Source organism: Grammomys surdaster, unplaced genomic scaffold (genome assembly GCF_004785775.1).
Source record: "Grammomys surdaster isolate TR1022 unplaced genomic scaffold, NIH_TR_1.0 261, whole genome shotgun sequence".
Lineage (NCBI taxonomy): Eukaryota > Metazoa > Chordata > Mammalia > Rodentia > Muridae > Grammomys > Grammomys surdaster.
In genome coordinates, this window is record NW_021604702.1 from 1605082 (window position 1) to 1627250 (window position 22169).

A 22169-nucleotide genomic window follows, 5' to 3' on the forward strand; every position below is an offset into this window, starting at 1 on the left:
TTGTCCAGTGAGGCATGAGGGCCAGACCTGTCCTGATGTCTTTTTCCTGGAGAGGGGATATTTTTGACATCAACCCCTATGCAGTCAGGCTTGTCCCTCAGGGAACCCAGATAGATATTTTTATCTTTTATTGATATTCCCTTGCAGTGCTTAGCCTTGCAGTCTAAGCAAGAATTCAGATCGCCTGACAGAGGGGGCTCTGGGTGGCCCCTCTCTGCTTAGTCTAGGGGCAGAAGTCCCCCCTTTTAGGTTGGGTGGAGATGGGTTTTGGAAACACCGTGTATAAAGTAGCAACCTCATCTTGAGTCTCGTGATCCTCCATATCTAACTTATGTTAATGTATCTGAGTAGGTTTTGCTACCAAATTATTTGTCTGTTGTATCAAAGAGTTAGTCCGCCTATTGAGAGCCAGGGACCAGCAGAAAAAAGAAAAAAGAACCCAAATAATGGTCCCAAGATGGGAGGAAATAGGGTTGACAACCTTGGAGAGGCTGAAAACCAATTCTTGTACCAGCCTTCATCTGTGTCTTTCTCTCTCTGATTTTTCTTAGGGCCTTCACCACCTGTTTCATGCTCTCTTTAACCCTCCTTGTCTTGTCTATGTAAAGGCAACCTTCTTCTTTAAGAGCTGTACACAGTCAAGAGCTGTACACAGCCTTTTCTATTGTAATAGAGTAAATCAAGTCCAGTAAGGATCTTTGCGATTTTAGGAGGTCTCTTCAGACAGTGAAACGAAGGATTTCTTCAGATTAGTGATGTCAATCTCTAGCTGTTTGATGTTCTTGTCAGTGGCCCTTCAAAAGTATGAGTAGTGTAAGTTCGGAGGCCAGCATCTGGATTAGAACTTCTTACAGCAGTCATCATGGGTGATTCATATTACCTGGAAAGGAAAAAGAAAGGAATTCTCAGGGAGATTTCTCTTCCCTGGATGTAAATTGTTATTCATCGTATTTATGGTTGGGCCTGGCTTTGTGGGGGGTATCTATTTTTTTATTAATCTTTTTGGTAGCCAGTTAGCTGTGCCTTCTGTGGAATCAGACAGGCATATCAGTCCTCGGCCCCATAAGGGAACTGGGTCTGGGCCATTCCCTTTATGGGTAAGAGGGTCCTTCCCCATATATGTGGCAAAGTTTGGTTGGTCTTGGTGTTGTCAGAGGCAGTCAGCACCAAATTTGCCATGAGCTTTCAGCTTTAGAGAGATAAAAGTGAACAAGGCACGATGGAGAGTATTTCAGGACGACTCCTTCTGAGGGGGTACAGTTCCCTCTCTTTTGTTTTTAAAGCCAATTTTTTAAAGTTCTTGTAACATCAGGGCAGAAGTGCCAACAGTCGCTCCTTCCACACTCAGAGAGTCATAAAGACCCTATTTAAGGATATATAAATTTATATTAATAATCTTTTGTCAAAGGACTGTTATAGCACCGCAGACAACTAATCAGACTATATAGTATATCGATTAGTAATAGCTTCTTCTACTTTTTGTGAGATTACCTCTCTTTTGTCAATTAATTGTTGAGGAAAATTAGGGTTTACCTCTCTCTTGAGAATATTGAACAGAGACTTAAATTCTTTTGTGGAGAGCTTAAAATAGGATCTTAGCCAATTAGCAACTCCTAGAAACTTTTGAAGTTAATTTAAAATAAGTGAACTCTCTCCTTCTCTTTTTTTTTTAGACCCTTTATCTGTGTGATTTTTTTATATTGGATAAGTATTTACCTTTCAGTGTAATCTCCTCTCCCATTCTCCCCAAAAACCCCTTATCCCATACTCCATCCTCCTAATTTTTGTGAGGGTGTGTTCCAAGCATCCTCCCAGTCCCATCTCCCTGCTCTCGAATTACCACACAGTAGGGGATCCAAACTTTTGGGGACCATGGCCCTCCACTTTCATTGAAGTCCAACAAGGTCACCCTCAATTTCCAATACAGGTGCATGAGTCCCTCCCTTTTTGTTCTCTGGCTGGTGGTTTAGACTTTCGGAGCTCTGGTTGAAACTTTTGATACTCCTTCTAGAAAGGACCAAAGCATCCACACTTTGGTCTTCCTTCTTCTATGTGAGTTTTATGAGGTCTACACGGTGTTTCTTAGAAATTGTGAGCTTTTGGGCTAATATCCACTTATCAGTGAGTGCATACCATGTATGTTCTTTTGAAACTGGGTCACCTCACTCAAGATGATATTTTCCAGCTCCATCCATTTGCCTAAGAATTTCATGAACTCATTGTTTTTAATAGCTGAGTAGTACTCCATTGTATAAACATACCACATTTTCTGCATCTATTCTTCTGTTGAAGGGCATCTGGGTTCTTTCCAATTTCTGTCTATTATAAATAAGGCTGCTATGAACATGGTGGAGCATGTGTCCCTGTTGTATGTTGAAACATCTTTTGGGCATATCCCCAGGAGTGGTATAGCTGGGTCCTCAGGTAACATTATGCTTATTTTTCTGAGATACGGCCAGACTGCTTTCCATAGTGGTTGTACCAGTTTACAATCTCACCAACAGTGGAGGAGTGTTCCTCTTTCTCCACATCCTCGCCAACATGTGCTGTCACCTCTGTTTCTAATCTTAGCCATTCTGACTGGTGTGAGGTGGAATCTCAGTGTTGTTTTCATTTGCATTTCCCTGATGACTAGGGATGCTGAACACTTCTTTAGGTGCTTCTCAACCATTTGAGCTTCCTCAGTTGAGAATTCTTTGTTCAGCTCTGTGTTCCATTTTTTAATAGGGTTCTTTGATTGTCTAGAGTCTAATTTCTTCAGTTCTTTGTATACCTTGGATATTAGCCCTTTATCAGATGTAGGGTTGGTGAAGATCTTTTCCCAATCTGTTGGTTGCTGCTTTGTCCTAATGACTGTGTCCTTTGCTTTACAGAAGCTTTGCAGTTTTATGAGGTCCCCTATGTCAATTCTTGGTCTTAGAGCACAGGCCATTGGCGTTCTGTTCAGGAACTTTTCTCCTGTACCTATGTGTTCCAGGTTTTTCCCCGTTTTCTCTTCTATTAGTTTCAGTGTAGCTGGTTTTAGGTGGAGGTCTTTGATCCACTTGGAATTGAGCTTTGTACAAGGAGACAAGTATGGATCAATTTGCATTTACCTACATGCTGACCTCCAGTTGGACCAGCACAAGTTGTTGAAAATGCTGTCTTTTTTCCACTCAACGGTTTTAGCTCCTTTGTGAAAGATCAGGTGACCATAGGTATGGGGGTTCATTTCTGGGTCTTCTATTCTATTCCATTGATCCTCCCGCTTGTCTCTGTTCCAATATTACACAGTTTTTATCACTATTGCTTTGTAGTACAGCTTGAAGTCAGTGATGGTGATTCCCCCAGAAGTTCTTTTATTGCTGAGAGTAGTTTTCGCAATCCTGGGTTTTTTGTTATTCCAAATGAATTTTAAGATTGCTCTTTCTATCTCTGTGAAGAATTGAGTGGGAGTTTTGATGGGGATTGCATTAAATCTGTAGATGGCTTTTGGCAAAATAGCCATTTTTACTATATTAATCCTTCCAATCCATGAGCATGGGAGATCTTTCCATCTTCTGAGATCTGCTTCGATTTCTTTCTTCAGGGGCATGAAGTTCTTGTCATACAGGTCTTTACTTGCTTGCTTAGGTTCACACCCAGGTATTTTATATTAACTGTGACTATTGTGAAGGGTGTCATTTCCATAATTTCATTCTCAGCCATTTTATCTTTTGAGTAGAGGAAGGCTACTGATTTGCTTGAGTTAATTTTATATCCAGCCACTTTACTAAAGTTGTTTATCAGGTTTAGGAGTTCTCTGGTGGAAGTTTTGGGGTCACTTAAATATACTATCATATCATCTGCAAATAGTGAGATTTTGACTTCTTCCTTTCCTATTTGTATCCCTTTGACCTCCTTGTGTTGCCTAATTGCTCTGGCTAGGACTTCCAATACTATATTAAATAAGTAGGGCGAGAGTGGGCAGCCTTGCCTAGTCCCTGATTTTAGTGGTATTGCTTCAAGTTTCTCTCCATTTAGTTTGATGCTGGCTACTGGTTTGCTGTATATCGCTTTTACTATGTTAAGGTACGGACCTTGAATTCCTGATCTTTCCAAGACTTTTATCATGAAGGGGTGTTGAATTTTGTCAAATGCTTTCTCAGCATCTAGTGATATGATCATGTGGTTTTTTTCTTTGAGTTTGTTTATATAGTGGATTACATCGATGGATTTCTGTATATTGAACCAGCCCTGCATTCCTGGGATAAAGCCTACTTGATCGTGATGGATAATTGTTTTGATGTGTTCTTGGATTCAGTTCGCTAGAATTTTATTGAGTAATTTTACATCAATGTTCATAAGGGAGATTGGTCTGAAGTTCTCTTTCTTTGTTGGGTCTTTGTGTGGTTTAGGTATGAGCGTAATTGTGGCTTCATAAAATTAATTGGGCAGTGTACCTTCTGTTTCTATTTTGTGGAATAGTTTGAAGAGAATTGCCATTAGGTCTTCCTTGAGGGTCTGATAGAATTCTGCACTAAAACCGTCTGGTCCCGGACTTTTCTTTGCAGGGAGACTTTTAATGACTGCTTCTATTTCTACTGGTGTTATGGGACTGTTTAGATGGTTTATCTGGTCCTGATTTAACATTGGTAACTGGTATTTGTCTAGAAAATTGTCCATTTCATCCAAATTTTCCAATTTTGTTGAGTATAGGCTTTTGTAGTCGGATCTAATGATTTTTTTAATTTCCTCGGTTTCTGTTGCTATGTCACCCTTTTCAGTTCTGATTTTATTAATTTGGATACTGTCTCTCAGCCCTCTGATTAGTCTACCAAAAGGGTTATCTATCTTGTTGATTTTCTCAAAGAACCAGCTCTTGGTTTTATTGATTCTTTGTATAATTCTTTTTGTTTCTATTTGGTTGATTTCAGCCCTGAGTTTGATTATCCCCTGCCATCTACTCCTCTTGGGTGTATTAGCTTCTTTTTGTTCTAGGTCTTTCAGGTGCGTCGTCAAGCTGCTAGTGTATGCTCCCTCCAGTTTCTTTTTGTAGGCACTTAGAGCTATGAATTTTCCTCTTAGCACTGCTTTCATTGTATCCCATAGATTTTGGTATGATGTGTCATCATTTTCATTAAATTCTAAAAAGTTTTTAATTTCTTTCTTTATTTCTTCCCTTACCAGATTATCAAGGAGTAGGGTGTTGTTCAGTTTCCATGTGAATGTAGGCTTTCCATTGTCTTTGTCATTTTTGAAGACCAGCCTTAGACTATGGTGATCTGATAGAATGCAGGGGATTATTTCAATTTTTTTATATCTATTGACACCTGTCTTGTGCTCAATTATATGGTCTATTTTGGAGAAGGTACCATGAGGTGCTGAGAAAAAGGTATATTCTTTTGCTTTAGGGTGAAATGTTCTATAGACATCTGTTAAGTCCATTTGGTTCATAACTTCTGTTAGTTTCACTGTATCTCTATTTAGTTTCTGTTTCCATGATCTATCCATTGCTGAGAGTGGGGTGTTGAACTCTCCCACTATTATTGTGTGAGGTACCATGTGTGTTTTGAGCTTTAGTAAGGTTTCTTTTATGAAAGTGAGTGCTCTTGTATTTGGCATATAGATATTCAGAATTGAGAGTTCATGTTGGTTGACTTTTCCTTTGACAAGTATGAAATGTCCTTCCTTATCCTTTTTGATAGCTTTAAGTTGAAAGTCGATTTTATTCGATATTAGAATGGCTACTCCCACTTGTTTTTTAGAGCCATTTGCTTGAAAAATTGTTTTCCAACATTTTACTCTAAGGTAGTATCTCTCTTTGTTGCTGAGGTGGGTTTCCTGTAAGCAGCAAAAAGCTGGGTCCTGTTTGCGTATCCAGTCCGTTAGCCTATGCCTTTTTATTGGGGAATTGAGTCCATTGATGTTAAGAGATGTTAAGGAGAAGGTGTTGTTGCTTCCTGTCATTTTTGCTAATAGTGGAGACATTGTTTGTGTGGTTATCTTCTTTTGGGTTTGAGGTAAAAAGATTATTTTCTTGCTCTTTCTAGGGTATGATTGCCCTCCTTGTATTGGAGCTTTCCTGCTATTAGCCTTTGTAGTGCTGGATTTGTGGGAAGATACTGTGTAAATTCAGTTTTGTCATGGAATATCTTAGTTTCTCTGTCTATGGTAATTGAGAGTTTTGCTGGGTAATGTATCCTGGGCTGGCATTTATGTTCTCTTAGTGTCTGTATGATATTTGTCCAGGATCTTCTTGATTTTATAGTATCTGGTGAGAAATCCAGCGTAATTCTGATAGGTTTGCCTTTATATGCTACTTGGCCTTTTTCCCTGACTGCTTTTAAAATTCTTTCTTTGTTTTGGGCATTTTGTGTCTTGATTATTATGTGATGGGAGGTATTTCTTTTTTTATCTAGTCTGTTTGGCGTCTGTAGGCTTCTTGTGTGATTATGGGCATCTCATTCCTTAAGTTAGGGAAGTTTTCCTCAATAATTTTTCTGAAGATATTTACTGGCCCTTTAAGTTGGGAATCTTCACTTTCATCTACACTTATTATCCTTACGTTTGTCCTTCTCATTGTGTCCTGGATTTCCTGGATGTTTTGTCTTAAGAACTTTTTGCATTTTGCGTTTTCTTTGACAGTTGTGTCAATATTTTCTAAGGTATCTTCTGCACCTGAGATTATTTCTTCTATCTCTTGTATTCTGTTGTTGATGCTTGTGTCTATGACTCCTGATTTCTTTCTTAGGTTTTCTATCTCCATGGTAATCTACCTTTGTGATTTCTTTACTGTTTCTACTTCCATTTTTATGTCCTGGATGGTTTTGTTCAATTCCTTCTTCTGTTTGTTTGTGTTTTCTTGTAATTCTTTAAAGGATTTTTGTGTTTCTTTAAGGACTTCATCTTGTTTTCCTGTGTTCTCAAGTTTTTTGATAGTGTTATTTATTTCTTTCTTATAGTCCTCTATCATCATCATTAGAAGTGGTTTTAGATCTGGTTCTTGCTTTCCTGGTAATATGGGGATTTTGGGACTTTCTAATTTGGGAGAACTAGGTTCTGATGATGGCAAGTACTTTGGGTTGCTGGTTCATGTGCTTGCCTTTTGCCATCTGGATCGCCTTTGTGCAATCTGTGCTGTCTCTGACTGGGGCCTGTCTTTCCTATTATCTAGGTTGTGTCAGAATTGTTTGGGATGGGTTTTGCTGCTGGGGTTAGAGCTGAGGCACAAGATGTGCTCTGTGCTCAGGTGGAAACTGGAAGGGGGCCCAGGCTCCGGGTCAGGAGTGGATTCCTGGGTCCTAGTGAGTCCCAGTTGCTCCCTGATTGGCGCAAGTATTGCTGCTTCCTAGCCTATGATACTGGTTGAGTTAGAGCTTCTGGGATCCCCGCTTCCTCTGGGTGCTGTGAGTTTGGGTGCAGTGCTGTTTCCCGGGATTTGCCGAGTGCTAGGGCTCAGACCATAAGGAACCTGTGCCCTGGGCCAGGAGTGAATTCTTGGGTCCCAGAGGGTCCCGGTTGCTCCCTGTTTGGGGGCAAGTATTTCCACCTCCTAGCCTAAGATATTGCTTGGGTTAGACTTCCTGAGAGCCCTGCTTCCTCTAGGTTCTGTGAGATTGAGTGCAGAGCTGACTCCTGGGATCTGCTCGGGCCCAGACCAGATGGAGTCCTTGCTCTGGGCCAGGAATGAATTCCTGGGTCCCAGTGGGTCCCAGTTGCTCCCTGTTTGGGGCAAGTGCTGCTTTTTCCTTACCTGGGATGCTGCCTGAATGAAAGCTCCTGGGGGTCCCTCTTTCTCTTGGTTTTCTGGGGTTGGGTGCTGAGCTGCTGCCTGTGACCTGCTCTATGCTTGGACCCAGACCGGAAGTCAGAACTTTTTTTTACAGTGTTACATTTTAAATGAAAAATCCTTATGATAACTTAATAAGACTTGATTTTTAATTTTAATAAATCAAGAGGCACTGCCTTGTGTATGTCTACAGTGCAAGTACTATTAGCAGCAACTATGAGAACTGTGCTTTGCTGGCTACCAATATAACTTAGACTGTCTCAGGGAAATAAGGAGGAGACTAATAGTCAGACATAGGACTTCCTTCTCTAACTACTGTATGCACACACAAATGTACCCGTATAACACACACACACACACACACACACACACACACTCATGCATGCATGCACACACACACCAAATACAACCCAAGCTATATTAGATATAACAAAAGTAGTTATTTCATGTTGAGGGCCATCGGCCACAGTTGACCGGGTTCACCTGAAAGAGAGGTTGGGAATGGAAGAAGGGACAGGAGGGCAGGAAGAGATGAAGCCAGGACAAAGGTTTCTGATCGAGGCTCCATGCTTTAATGTTCAGCTTTCAATTTAAAGGTGGATAACCCACCCCCACCCTCAGAGTTCCTTCTCGCTTTGGCGGCTGGGGCTGGGGGTGAGTTCTGGGTGTGAGCAGGAAACCATCCTGCTGGAGGTGAGTGGAATCCATAGGTAATCATGTCTCAAAGCAAGCTCAGCAGGAAGTCTATTCTTCTCAGCTTGTGTACTAGGCTACAGAAAGCCAGAGAGGTGCCAAGGGCAAAGCAAACACTGCCTCCACCAAGGGCAGGAAATGCCTCCAGGCTATACCTCCAGAGTCCTATTGTTTGGTCTATTGTTGTAAACAAGGTCTCATCTCGTAGGCCTGCTCAAAGCTGGGGGAAGGGCACAATTTCAGATTGAATTCAGTTTTCATATGATAAAAATCACTGAAATTTTTCCATGTTATATCATAGCTTGGTTGTTCATTTCCTTTTGGTGCTAAATAATACTCTCTCGTCTTCATGCAATGTTAATTTGTAATAAAACAAAACTTATAATATTTAATTAAAGTTGCTCGTTACTTCCATGTTTTGCACTTATGAATATTGTTGCTATAGTCTTTATAAACAGTTTTAATATAGAAATATAAATGAGCATACTTGCAGAAAGCAGAGTAATAAGAAGTATACATTTAAAAATTATTTCTTTAAGTTTTGCCATTTATAATAATTACGTAATTTCCCCATCTCTTTTCTCTCTCTAAATTCTCTTAAATATTTCTTTTGCCTTTTCCATGTTGCACTCATACATTCTCAGAAAGTTGACTGCCTAAAGATGAACTAAAGAAGGAGAATAAACATACTAACATGGGCAAGGAAAGGCCTTAACCCTGTACAAAAAGCTCCATAAAACTACGTAATGCTGAGAGATAGAAAATTAGTCCTCCCCAGGCAACATCATACCAATGGATTTTTATTCAATCTCAAATGGTCACCTCTTTAAACCTATACATACAAGTAACATTATATCAATTGTGTAGCTTGCACATTTCTAGGAACAAATCTATATATGTATACGTCTATATATGTTCACATACATATGACATATATACAAATTTTGTATATATGTAACATATATGTATATATACAAATATATGCCTATGTGTAGATACATATATATTTTTATATATGATATATATATATATTATACATATGTATATATGCAATAATACCTAATGAAAAATAAGTAAGTGGACTTTTATAAGACACTTTCAGATTGTCTTCCACAGCAGCTTTGACATTTGCATCATCATTAATGATTTGAGAGCAGTATTTGTCATACACCTAACCTAGATATTGATGAGGTCTGATAGATTCTTCCTGGGATGATTGCAGCCATCTTTTTTTCTTTTTAACCTCCCTGAGCAATCTTATCAGTTTTCTCTGTAGAGTTTTCCAGGCTAATATAAACAGGCAAAACAGTTAGACAATATGTAAAGTTTTCATACTGAAGACATCAGCATCTAGATCATTTGGATCAGTGAATACTTCCTCAGCTTGGATTGAATCATAATTCTCCTGGTATTTGCCAGCTTACCTTTGACTCAAATTGTTGCTGTTCACTTGGCTATGGAAATTGAAAATGTGTCTCTTAAATAAGAGTATGTGTTCTTTACTACAGTGCCTTCACTCCAGCCTTTTGGAGTTTAATATCAAAGTACTGTCTGCTGCAAGCCTTCTAGCTATCTCAGAATTCTTTTTAAATCATGATTTTTTACTAGAATTTGTTTAACAAGTGTTTGATATTTTTAAAAGTTCACTTCAAACAAGATAATAAGGAAATTATATTCAATAATATTGGCTCAGAAATGGTGCCCTTATATTTATGTCAGATATGATGATTTTTTTCTACTTTATGACATTTTGAGTGTCTTTTCTTGACATTCCTTGAAAATGCTGGAGTTTTTTTAGGAACTATCTTGGGATCATATTTTTTCTTCAAATCTCACTAATGAATGTCATAAGCTCTCAAAGATGGCATCTTTATGTAGAAATCTTCCAAATTCATGTCTTTAGCCTAAGCCTTTCCCCGAGCACCAGTTCCTACTTGCCATCTTCTATCAGATGTCTTCCAAAGATAGAAATTCACACATCACAAGCTTTGCATGAATGAATCAAAAATCTTGCTTTTTTTCTAATCAACTTATTTTGTATTTTACATGTTATTATTGTAGTAAATACTGCCACTAACAAGTAGTAAGCCGGGCATCTTTATACAAGCTTTCCCTTCTTTGAACTACTATGGCTAAGAATAAATCTGGTGTGTGTGTGTGTGTGTGCCCATGTGCATGTATACTATATATAAAAATGAACAGAATTTATGATGTATTTTATTCTGTGTGGTTGGAATCTATAATATGTAGATATTTTAGGGATAATTAGCTTGCAAACCTATTTGGTTTATATACAAACAGAGGTGGTTTTTTTGTATGTATGTATGTATGTATGTATGTATGTATGAATGTATGTATGTTTGTTTTTAATGGATTCTCTTTTACTTGTATATTATACTGTATTCTCATTTGTTCTTATAATTGCTCATAATCTGTAACCAAGACTTTAGACTTTCATCATGACCTTTCTCTCATCTTAGACAAACAAATATTTTAAATTTTGATCAAGTCAAGAGGTGGTAACTTTTAGAATAATTGAGTAAGCATAAAAAGAAGACAAAATTTATCCTATAAAAGTTATTCTGATTTGTAGGCATTCATATGCATTTGTGTGTATATGTGATATGTATATAATTCTTCTCATTTTACATATACAAATATAAACAAGTCTTGTAATAATGGTATGGTGAGTTAAATGAGAACATTGCCCACAGTTTCAGATGTTTGAATATTTTGTCTTCACATGGTGATGCTCTTTGTGTATGATTAGGAAGAGCAGTTTGGCTGAAGTTAAGTTTGTTAGTGGGGGAAGACTTTGCTATTTTAAAGCAACAGATTATTTTCTTTGCCTTTTGGTTGTGCTTTAAAATGTAACTTCTCAGCTTTCTTCTCCAGCTGGCACATTTGCTGCCACTATTCCTTGTCAGGACAGACTCTCATCCCTACAGAACCATTAGCCAAATAAACATGTTCCTTCATATGCCACCACAGTCATGGTGTTTATATCATAGAAATAGAAAACTAAACAAGAAGAAGGAAGAGAAGGAGAAGGAAAAGGAGGAGGAAGAGGAGTAGGTTGAGTACGAGGACAGGGAGATGAGGACGAGGATGAGTATGAAGACGAGAACGATGAGGAGGAAGAAAAGGTGGAAGAATTAAGATCTAGAATTATTTTGAAAAGTTCAATGTATTATCAAGAAGTCTTAAAAATGAATATTATTATTGACTCTTTAATGTGTGTTACAGTTTTTTTCTTTTCAGCTAGCTTCCAAATAATTGAAATTGGATTATGTTACTTATTTAACAAGTTTAAGACACATTACTGACTAGTTATTACTCTATTCTGATCCTGTAAAATAATCTGGCTACCTCCTAGCCAAAATCCTCTGGATATCTGCATGTTTTTGGTTTCTCTGCTCATGTTATTTTTTCATTCTGGCTTCTGGTCTCTCTCCCCATGGCTAACTCTCTACTTTCTCTCTCCAATCCCTTCGGCTAGCTGGCAGTAAGTCCAGCTCCATTTTTTTCCTTGCTTAATTTGTTGTTGAGCTCTCTTTATTGACAAATCAGGCAACATTTGGGGAGCTGATGTTTACACAGGATTGAGATAGGAGATTCTCTGAATAAGGATTTCAACCAGATATAGGGGAGACAGGAGTAAAAATTTGAATCTTCACACAGTGCACAATGACATTATGCCTTCAAATCATCAATTGTAATAAAAAATGCATTTATTCACCCTTCTAGAAATGATTAAGACAATTTATGAGTGATAATTATCAAAGTCTTTCATCAGAAACATTATTGTTTGTTTGGGCTGAAATTTCAGTAAACATAACACTATTGTATATACTTAGCTAAAACAGCTAAGAAATTTATTCATATTTCCTATATTGAATCATCTCCTGTTTAAATTCATTTCCATATCACAGTTTTTTCTTTCTGCCTATACTGTAGCTATCCAGTACAATTTTTCAGGCTGTAGAATTTCTAAGTTATTGGTACTTCTGAATTTTTAATCAAACTTACTATATGCCCAGAAAGAGTAGGCCAAGACACATTTTTGATCAGATATGTCTGACAACTGACTAAATGCAAATTCTTTTCACAGTTATAAAAATTTTTCAACAGATAATATTGAGTGATTGATATACAGTGCCAATAGACCTACATAAGGTTTCCTAATTTAGGCAATGGTTTGGATCATTTACTTAAAGCTCACCATACAGAGTAGGACTATGTATTTCACTAGGATGCAAGCTTCAGGTCTCTGCTGAGGTCAGAATAACAATAAATTTTTAAAAAGTAATTATTCATATCCCTCTCTGTGATTCTATCCTTATAGCTCATTTGTAATTCAGGAAAACTCCAGCCTACCACTATTCTAACACAGCTTTGTAAGCCAGGCTGAGAATAGAACACACTTACTTAATTCTTATTCTACCTGTTTATCCCAGTAACTCTTTACTTTATTACTTTCAAAATTTATAAACCTACTTTACCTTAATCAGTGTTCTAGGGATACAGAAAGAATAATGATCACAGCAACTTTTATTTTAAAACACATTTAATTTTGACTTAATGCATACATGGGACTGTGGAAGTTGAGAGCTCTGCATCAAGATTCACAGGCAGCAGCTAAAGGGAGAGCCACTTGGCCTGACTCAGGCGATTTAAATTTCAAAGCCCACATCCAGTGACACAATGCGTCCATCAAGATCACACTTCCACCAAAACCATACAAAACCATACTTCCTTTTTAAGTAGTTCCATTATTTAATTTGACACAACACCCTCTCCCTGAAATGGACACCTATACCGTATACTGCTTGGGTGACCAAGAACCTGATGCTAGATAGTCCAGAGATCTAGTCTAAAATCAAACACTACTAATATATTTAAAAAAAAAACCACATAAGGATAAAATGACCCCTAATTCAATCATCATCACAGAAGCTTACTCCTACAGCAGATGAGAACAACTTCAGAGGCCCAAGTCAGAAATTACACATATACACAGAGAGAAATTGGACCACACACCTCTAAATGGGATGCCCCCATCCAAGTTCTACCATCAGAACTCAGAGAACCCTGTTGAAGAAGACCCAGGTCTGGAGGAAATGTAGAACACAGAGCTCTAAATGGGATATTCTCAAAGCTCAGGGAACCCTGTAGAAGAGGGGGTAGAAAGAGTATAAGAACAAGGGAGGATGGAGGACACTAGGCAAACAAGATCCTCTAAGTCAACTCAGCAAAGCGGTATGAACTTACAGAGACTGATGCAGCAAGCACAGCCCCTGTATAGGTCCCCTGTGTATACATTATAGTCTTTTATTTAGTATTTTCATGGAACTTCTGAGTATGTTAATGGGTGGATCTCTGGCTCTTGTGGCTTCTTTTAGGCTCGTTTTCTTTTGTTAGTTTGCCTTGTAAAACTTTATTTTGATTTCTTTGTGTATGCATTGCTTTATTATGTTTTATATGGTTATACTTTTTTAAAAATTAGTAAAAAAAAATTAAAACTTACATTTTAAAGTCAGGTCATAGTGGTGCATGCCTCTAATCCTAGCACTTTGAAGGCAAAGGCAGGTGGATCCCTGTGAGTTTGAGGCTACCCCACTCTACAGAGTGAGTTCCAGAATAGCCAGGGCCAGTAGACAGAGAAATTCTGTCTAAAAATAATTACAATTTAAAATAAATTCTATAGATTTTTATTATGACTCAATGTCATTTTGATACTCATTCATTATGGATTTGTAGTAATTATTAACCATTAAAATGAATTTAAAATTATGTCATAAAAATTGCCAAGGTAGCGTGTAAATTGCAATGGCTTCATACAATCGTTTGGCATTCTATGAAATGTCAGGCCTACTAATACAATTGAAATCCAATGACAGATAGTAGTTATTTCATCATTTTTGTTTGAATATTCAGATAATGAATATATTTTCTTTTCCACTTATAATAGGAATCAGCTACCAACACATAATATTAGCATTCATTTACATAGAACACTAAGTAATCCTTTCTACAAGATCATGGCATATTAATAATTATTAAAACTATCATTTAAAATTTAAAATGTATGATTATATTTAAAATTATGTCTAATTTGTAGATTTTCTAAGCCTATATATGTATTCTCTTTTGTTTTTATTGCAAATAGTTTTCCATTCAATACATTTCAACTGTGTTTTCTCTTTTCTGATCTTCTGCCAGATCTTCCACACCTCCCTCCCATTTAACTCCATGGTTTCTTTCTCTCTTTTTAGAAAACAAACAGACAAAAGGAAAAGAAGTGCAGGAAGAAGAGGAAGAAGAGACTGAAGAAGAAAAATAAACACACACACAAAGACACGCATATGTACACACACACACACACACACACACACACACAAACAAAACCCTTAAAAGCAAACACAGAAATTATAATATAGAGGCATAATATCAGTAAGATAAAAATTGCTCCCCAAATTCAATGGGAATGCGATCTATGCTTAAATAGGGTTGATATGCTTAGTAAGAATCTGTTGAAGAAAACTAATTTTTTCTTTGCAGGCAGCTGTGAACTGGAGATAGTTCCTTGCATAGAGATGAGGACTCTTGTCCACTTCCCTGTCTCAGACCTAGGACCCTGTCTGGCTTAAACCTGTGCAGGTGCTTTGCATGTTGCCACAGTCTTTTTGAGTTCATCATGAAGAACACTAGATAAAATCACCCTGAGTTCTGTCATCCAGACTCATCAAGATAAATATTTTTTTTTCTTTTTTAATGTTATGTGATGCTGGTTTTTAAGTCCTTGATAGGCATGCTACAGTCCTTATAACCACAGAGTTTAGGTATGGAGTAAGGGAATAGCTGGGAAGGGAGGATCTCTTAATGGAGGAAAATTAGAATATATAATTTCAGAGAGGCAGCATGGGGAAACTGGAACAGTTTCTTTGATTCTTAATGACAGATACAGCACCTCATAGTGACAATATTAAATTTTAAAAACCAAACTGTTTTCTGGAAGAAAATTAAATGCAGCTCTCTAAACATATGATAACACATTTTCAGAATTTTCAAGCAAATGTTCCTACATCAAGAAACTGATAGCACACCTGAATCAATAACTAATCAGGACATACATACATTCAAAACTACATTTCTTACCTTGCAAATTTGTGAACTTTGCTGATGGGGAAATTGATTTTAATCTGTTCTCCATTGTTAACTACAAGCAATAAGGACTTTGAGTCCTGAATATTCGCAGCGCTATTAAACACTCTTCTTTTCCCTGGTGGGGAATCCCCATCGTTCTCACAGAATACATGAAAGCAAATGGTTTTTATCTTTTACAAAAAAAGCTTTGACATTGGAAAATCTTAATATTGCTAGATGCTTGTTTATTATGTCAATTTATAATTTAAATAACAAAACCCCTCTATACTATATTTATATGCATGATTAGGAGATATTATAGATATTGTATATGCATATTAATATATCACTTAACAAAATATATTAATAATTTATTTTAGCAATCATTAGCATTGGATTTTTGATTAATGACATAATGTTTGAGCCATAAATTAGATGTATCACATAATTAGATATTTATACTCACTGGCATATGATAGTAAATCATAAGAAATAAACTAGGTTTTTATTATACTTTGCACAAACTCTCCTATCAAGCCATCTTTGAAGTAAGTTTTGAATTATACTAAGAAAATTAATAAAGTAATGATTTAAAAAGAAGGTACTAATCTGTTAGTAATCACTCCACAGCCTCCTACACAGACAGATGTCTCCTTTAACGTTCATATGTTTATTAAAGGTTTCTCTGAAGCACAGTTTTATATAAGCAGCTCTGCTCCATTAAACAAAATTAAATACAGTATTTTTTTCCAGGTGGTACTGATATTTCAATGTGACCTTAGGATATTTCGTTTGGAGAATGGCTTAAATAATTTTTATACAGTGCAAGTACATAGTCTGCCAAAAGAGATGGGCACTCTACTTTTAGATAGCACAGGCAAATTGATGCATTATACAAATTCCGTACATCTTTTATAGGTGCCCAAATGTAATAGCACAAAATGCATCACCATAAATCATTTCTGTCTTATTATTTAAAGTATAGAATGCCATCTCCAATATTAAGACAATATTAGCTATAATATTTGCTATCGAGTAGTAGAGAAAGTCCATAATCTCTTAGTGATTGCAAGCCCATTTTTCCTTTGAATTTTGTGCTTTCCTCCATCTCACTTTTACGATATTTTTGATACTGTTTTTGCCCAAGAAACAAAAAACCATGGTAATGTGAAGCATAAATTTCCTGAACTAAATGGAGTCCATTAAGAGAAATGCTGGATGCAAAGCTGTTAGATAAGGAATGGCAGCTTACCATAAATTAAGCAGTAGCCATTCAGGAGAGGATGCATTAGAATTCTCAGATTCTCAGCAGCTCATTTATCAACAACAGAGGCTGTACTCTGTTTCAGAGGCAGAATATTAAATGCCAGATTTAAAAATCTTATAAAATCTTTCCATTTTTGACAATGCATAAGGCCATGTTCAAATCAGATCACTATTGAATATGTACTGCTTGCTGACAGTTTGATTACATAAAGGCCAAGAAATATGTATTCTCTTTTATTTGTTTTAGATTACTATAGTTTATTTAGAAGTCACTTCCAAGGGTTTTAGATACTTTTAAAAGTCAAGAGAAAGTATTTATAAGTTAACTTGGAAATTGAGCATGCAGTTCTCACGCAGAATGTTAAAAAGTAGTATAGTTAGATGTAGGAATCAAAGAGGATAGCTGCCTAAAACTCTCTTTCATTAAAAAGATAAAATTTACACCCAAAACATAAGTGCACTGATCTTTAAAGCTATGCGTGTCAAGAACAAGAGATAGGATCTCTCTACCATGAGTTATGGTGGAAATCAACCTTCTCTATCATCAACGTCAGTGTTGATGCTGAGTTTCCCTCTAATACAATTGCTTCCAAAGGCAGAAACAGTCAGAAGCAAAATGAGAAAGAATTACAAGTTTGGGTAATTGACAAAGACACATATAATAGTGTTCAAATATTACTAAAGCTAACGTCTGCCTCTTTTTCTCTAGAGTGATAAATTCCTCATGCTATAGCACTCACTGTAGACTTGCTGGCTATGACTAAGAGTACTAGCCCTAGGACCTTACAGTGTATTGGTAAAGATTTTGCATACATGATCCCTACAGAAAGTATGCTCACAAGAGGAATATTTATCTCAAATAACTTCATCAAAATATTCATCATAATTTTATAACATAAAAATAAAATGTAGAGTTATTAAACTCAAGCAGCAAGACCTATTTTATATCATTGACACCTTTATATTGTTTATAATCTCACCAGGGTGAGGTCTTTATTCAGATGACAGATACCTTAAAGCAGATTTTATGTCGATCATAATATTGTCTTATCACTTATTTATAGTAAAGTAGGAAACATTAATTTTATTCTTGTATAAGAGTGGTTTGACAGATGATTTTGGATGAGTTAAAGAAGATTGTCACAAGAATATCCAGTGTTTAAAAAAGTAGCATAAGGTTTACAAAACCCCATGTCTTTTGTAAGACAGCATGCATGGAGAGAATTCATGATTGTAAAATAATCATTAGTGGAATGTGTGACTTTCTCCTACTGAATCAAAATCTGAGCTTTGAGGGAAGGAATTAGAATACTGTGTAAGTACAGGACATTTAAGGCTGCTTGGATAAAGACAGGGGTACTTGTAAAGGAAAGCAAAGGCAGAGAATAAAAAGAAATCCATTAATCCAGCAACTGCAGTGAGTTACTAAGGTTACATTCTTAGAGAAATCTAAAGATACAGTAATAGAATTGAAATAGAAGCTCAAAAAACCCTAGGTTGAAGACAGTAGAGAAATATTAACAGCGTTCAGTGGTTCAGGGATCCCTCCAAAAATACTTCAAATCCTAGGTATTATTAAGCAGCAAGGCTTGTAAGTAGCACATCCTAGCAGCCTAACTGATGACAGACTTCCATCCATGAGCTGATTACTATAAAGGCTGGCTGTTAAACACAAAGTATGAAGTGGTTTTGAATGCACTGGGGCACAGACAGTGTCTGCTACACTTCACTAGCAGAGCTGACATTACATATCACACTAACAAAATGTTTATCATCAGTCAAAAACCCTCTTATCCATAATTCATGATGAGTCTAACTATGCTTCAATTATATAATTTAGAAGCATGCATCCAACTCTGAGTTAGAAACAAATTAAACAAAGTATTAATAATGTTTAAGAAGGTCCGTGCAGAGGGAGGGAGGGACCTGGAAAGGAGACAAAAGGGGGAGGGGGAAGGGGTAACATGGTCAAGTATTGGGGGAGAGAAACAGGAGAAGAGCCCTGAGAGCCAGCAAAATAAATTAAAATATATAATCTCAGGAGATGGGAGGAGGGGGAACACTCTAGAAAGTACCAGAGAATTGGGAGGTGATAGACTCTTAGGATTCAAAGAGAGGGACCTTAGATGAGTTCCCAGACAGTGGAGAGAAGGAACTTATAGAATCCACCTCCTGTAGAAAGGCCAGGCATCTAATGGAGCGATGGGGTTACCATTCCACAGTAAAAAATGTTGACAGAAAATTGTCCCTCTCTAAAAGAACTGCATGGATCAAAATGGAGAACAGACTGAGAGAAATGAGGTCCAGTGACAGGTCCAAATTGGGAAACATCTCAAGGGGATGCTCCATGCCCTGACATTATTACAGATGCTATGTTGTGCTTACAGACAGGAGCCTAGTATGGCTGTCCTTTGAGAGGCCCAACAAGCAGATGACTGAGACAGAGACAGATACTTAAACAAAACCTTTGGACTAAAGTCAGGAACTCCTGTGGTTACATTAGGGAAAGGCTGGAAGAAGCTGAGGAGGAGGACAACCCCATAGGAAAACAACAGTCTCAACTAACTCATACCCCTGAGATCTCTCACACAATGAGCCTCACATACTAGCTGTTCTGAGGCCACTGACACATATACAGCAGAGGACTGCCTTGTCTGGCCTCCGTGGAAGAAGATGCACCTAACCCTTGAGAAACTTGAGGCCTCAGGGAGCGGTGAGGCCTGATGTGTGGAAATATGACGTCCTCTTGGAGAAAGAGCAAGGAAATGGGATGAGGAACTGTGGGAGGGCAGACCAGGAGGAGGGTAATGACTGGATTGTAAAGAAAAAAAAAGTAATAATAAGTCGGTGGAAAATACATGTGTTACATTAGAAGAACTGAATATAACTTAAGAATATTGTCATCTTTTAATATTAAATATCTAATAGAAATTTGTTAGAGTATATGACTTCTATAATCTCTTACAAATTCTGAGGACTCTAAAAGAAAATTAGATTAAGAACAACAGAATATCATAAGTTAGCTATGGAGGACCATGAGATTAAAGATGAGGTTGTTACTCTATCCAGGGTGTTCCCAAAACCCATCTCCACTCAACCTAAAAGAGGAGACTTCTGCCCCTAGACCAAGCAGTGAGGAGTCACTCAGAATCCCTTCTGACTGGCAATCTAAATTCTTGCTTACGCTGCGAGGCTAAGCAATGCAAGGGAATATCAGTAAAAGTTAAAAATATCTCTCTGGGTTCCCTGAGGGAAGAGCCTGACTGCATAGGGGTTGATGTCAAAAGTATTCCCACTCCAGGAAAGACATCAGGATGGGTATGGCCCTCATGCCTCACTGGACAACAACAGGGGGACCAGAGCCATTACAAGGTCCCCTTCAATTACTGGAGGTCAGGCCTCTATCACCACCTTCGCAAGATTAGACTTGTCACAGCCCTTCTATACTTAGAGAAGGGAGGAGCTGTCAGGGGCATCCCTGCTTAAACACTGAAGGCCTAAAATCAGCCATAGGCCTAAAGTCAGCAATAGGCTTGTCATACATGTATACTAACACCAAATCTTGGGTCTCTGTGGATAAACACTGAAACAAAGGGCTATAAGCTATTGCAAACAGGCAGCTTTTGTGGAAATTTACCAGCCTGAGTAGTCATAGACCTTGTAAATAGGTAGCCTTGGCAGATATTACCAACTTAGATAAGGATAAGTGAATCATAGGCAGAGTCATAGTGACCTATCCCCTGAACCCTCACCCAGCCGATACCCTGTTCTGAAAAATATCTGTATTCCCCCGAATACCCATACTCCAGTGTCATCTCCTTCCCCACGTCCTGCCTTTTTGTGTTTATAACCCCTGTGTGAATGAGTATAAATTACAATTTGTAAAAATAAATAAATTATACGTATATAAGAAAAAGAATAACAAAATAAAATAGTTTTGATATAATGAGATGAATAAAACATGAAATTTAGATATATAGTTATTCCTTAACTGTTTTTCACTGACATATGACAGACTTTGAGGAAACACCTATTTTTGGTGAATTTGTATATGATGAGCAATATACAGGCCATGACTCGTCTTGAAAGTGAATCTAGAGCTGAAGAAGTCTGTGTTGGTTGCTTTCCAGAACAACACAACAGTATGGTAATCTAGAGATCAGATGGGCTGTGCTTGCACAGCTTTTAATTATTCTTTTTCCTGATGACTGAAAGCAGCACTATAAATAAGTGAAAAAAGTGTCACACTTGAGGCAACAGAATTATGGCTTTAGTATTACTTATTCTCAAGTGGCAATGAGTTCATTCTTTCAGGGAAATAACAGAATTACTTACACACATCAAGTTAAGATTTTCAAAAGCTTCTTAGCAGGGGCTTTCGGAGGTTATCCTGAAGCTTGAGACAGTCACACTGCCTGGGGTCTTCCACAGTTTCTTCTCTTGCTCTTTCTGCTGAAGAGAATATAATAAAATGGGGTAAATAGGGTCTTGACTAAATATTTGTGTGTCTGTGTGTTTGTGTGTGTGAGTTCTGTGTATACAGAAAACAAAAAATACTAAAGATAGATTTAAAATTATATTTACAATTCAGCTAACTTTAAAAAAATAATTTGGGTCCATTATGGCACTAAAATTATTTGTGAAGTATTTTCCTTATCCCTCTCCTTATGATGTGTACACACACTATGGAAATGACATTTTGTCATAGATGGCTTCTTATTTACATATTGCTGATAAGTTGAAAGTTCATATGCTAAAATCCATCCATACAATTTACTATATGTTAAAAGTAAAATCAAAGTTAGTAAAAATAAGAAATAAATCCCCTTTTGAGTATTTAATATAAATTTATGTCAGTTATGTCAATGTGCTTATGAACTGAATTATATGATAAAGCTCTGACCAGCTATAAATCATTCTGACGAGTGCTCTTTTTTCCTGTCACATACATTTTATAAATAAGGTGTAATGTTTATACTGCTGGAATATATGAGTCAATAAATAGCTCTTGATAGGGATGAAATGCCAAAATAAAGCAGACCTATTTGATAACCAACAAATCGGTGGTCTGTAGCACCTGTCTCTATGATGGAAATTGTCCCCACAGGTACAAATTTCATGAATAAAGGAATCAATGGTTTAATGGAATTTATTCAAAGCCCCACTACTATCTTACCTACTTTGTTGGTATTAAAGCAAAAAGTGAAATATAATAACCTAACTCAGTATAAAGGCCATTTTCCATGGCAAATTTTAAACTATAATTATTTGTAATCCTCTGTGGTTTAAAATGTCTCCCCTTGAAACAAATGTG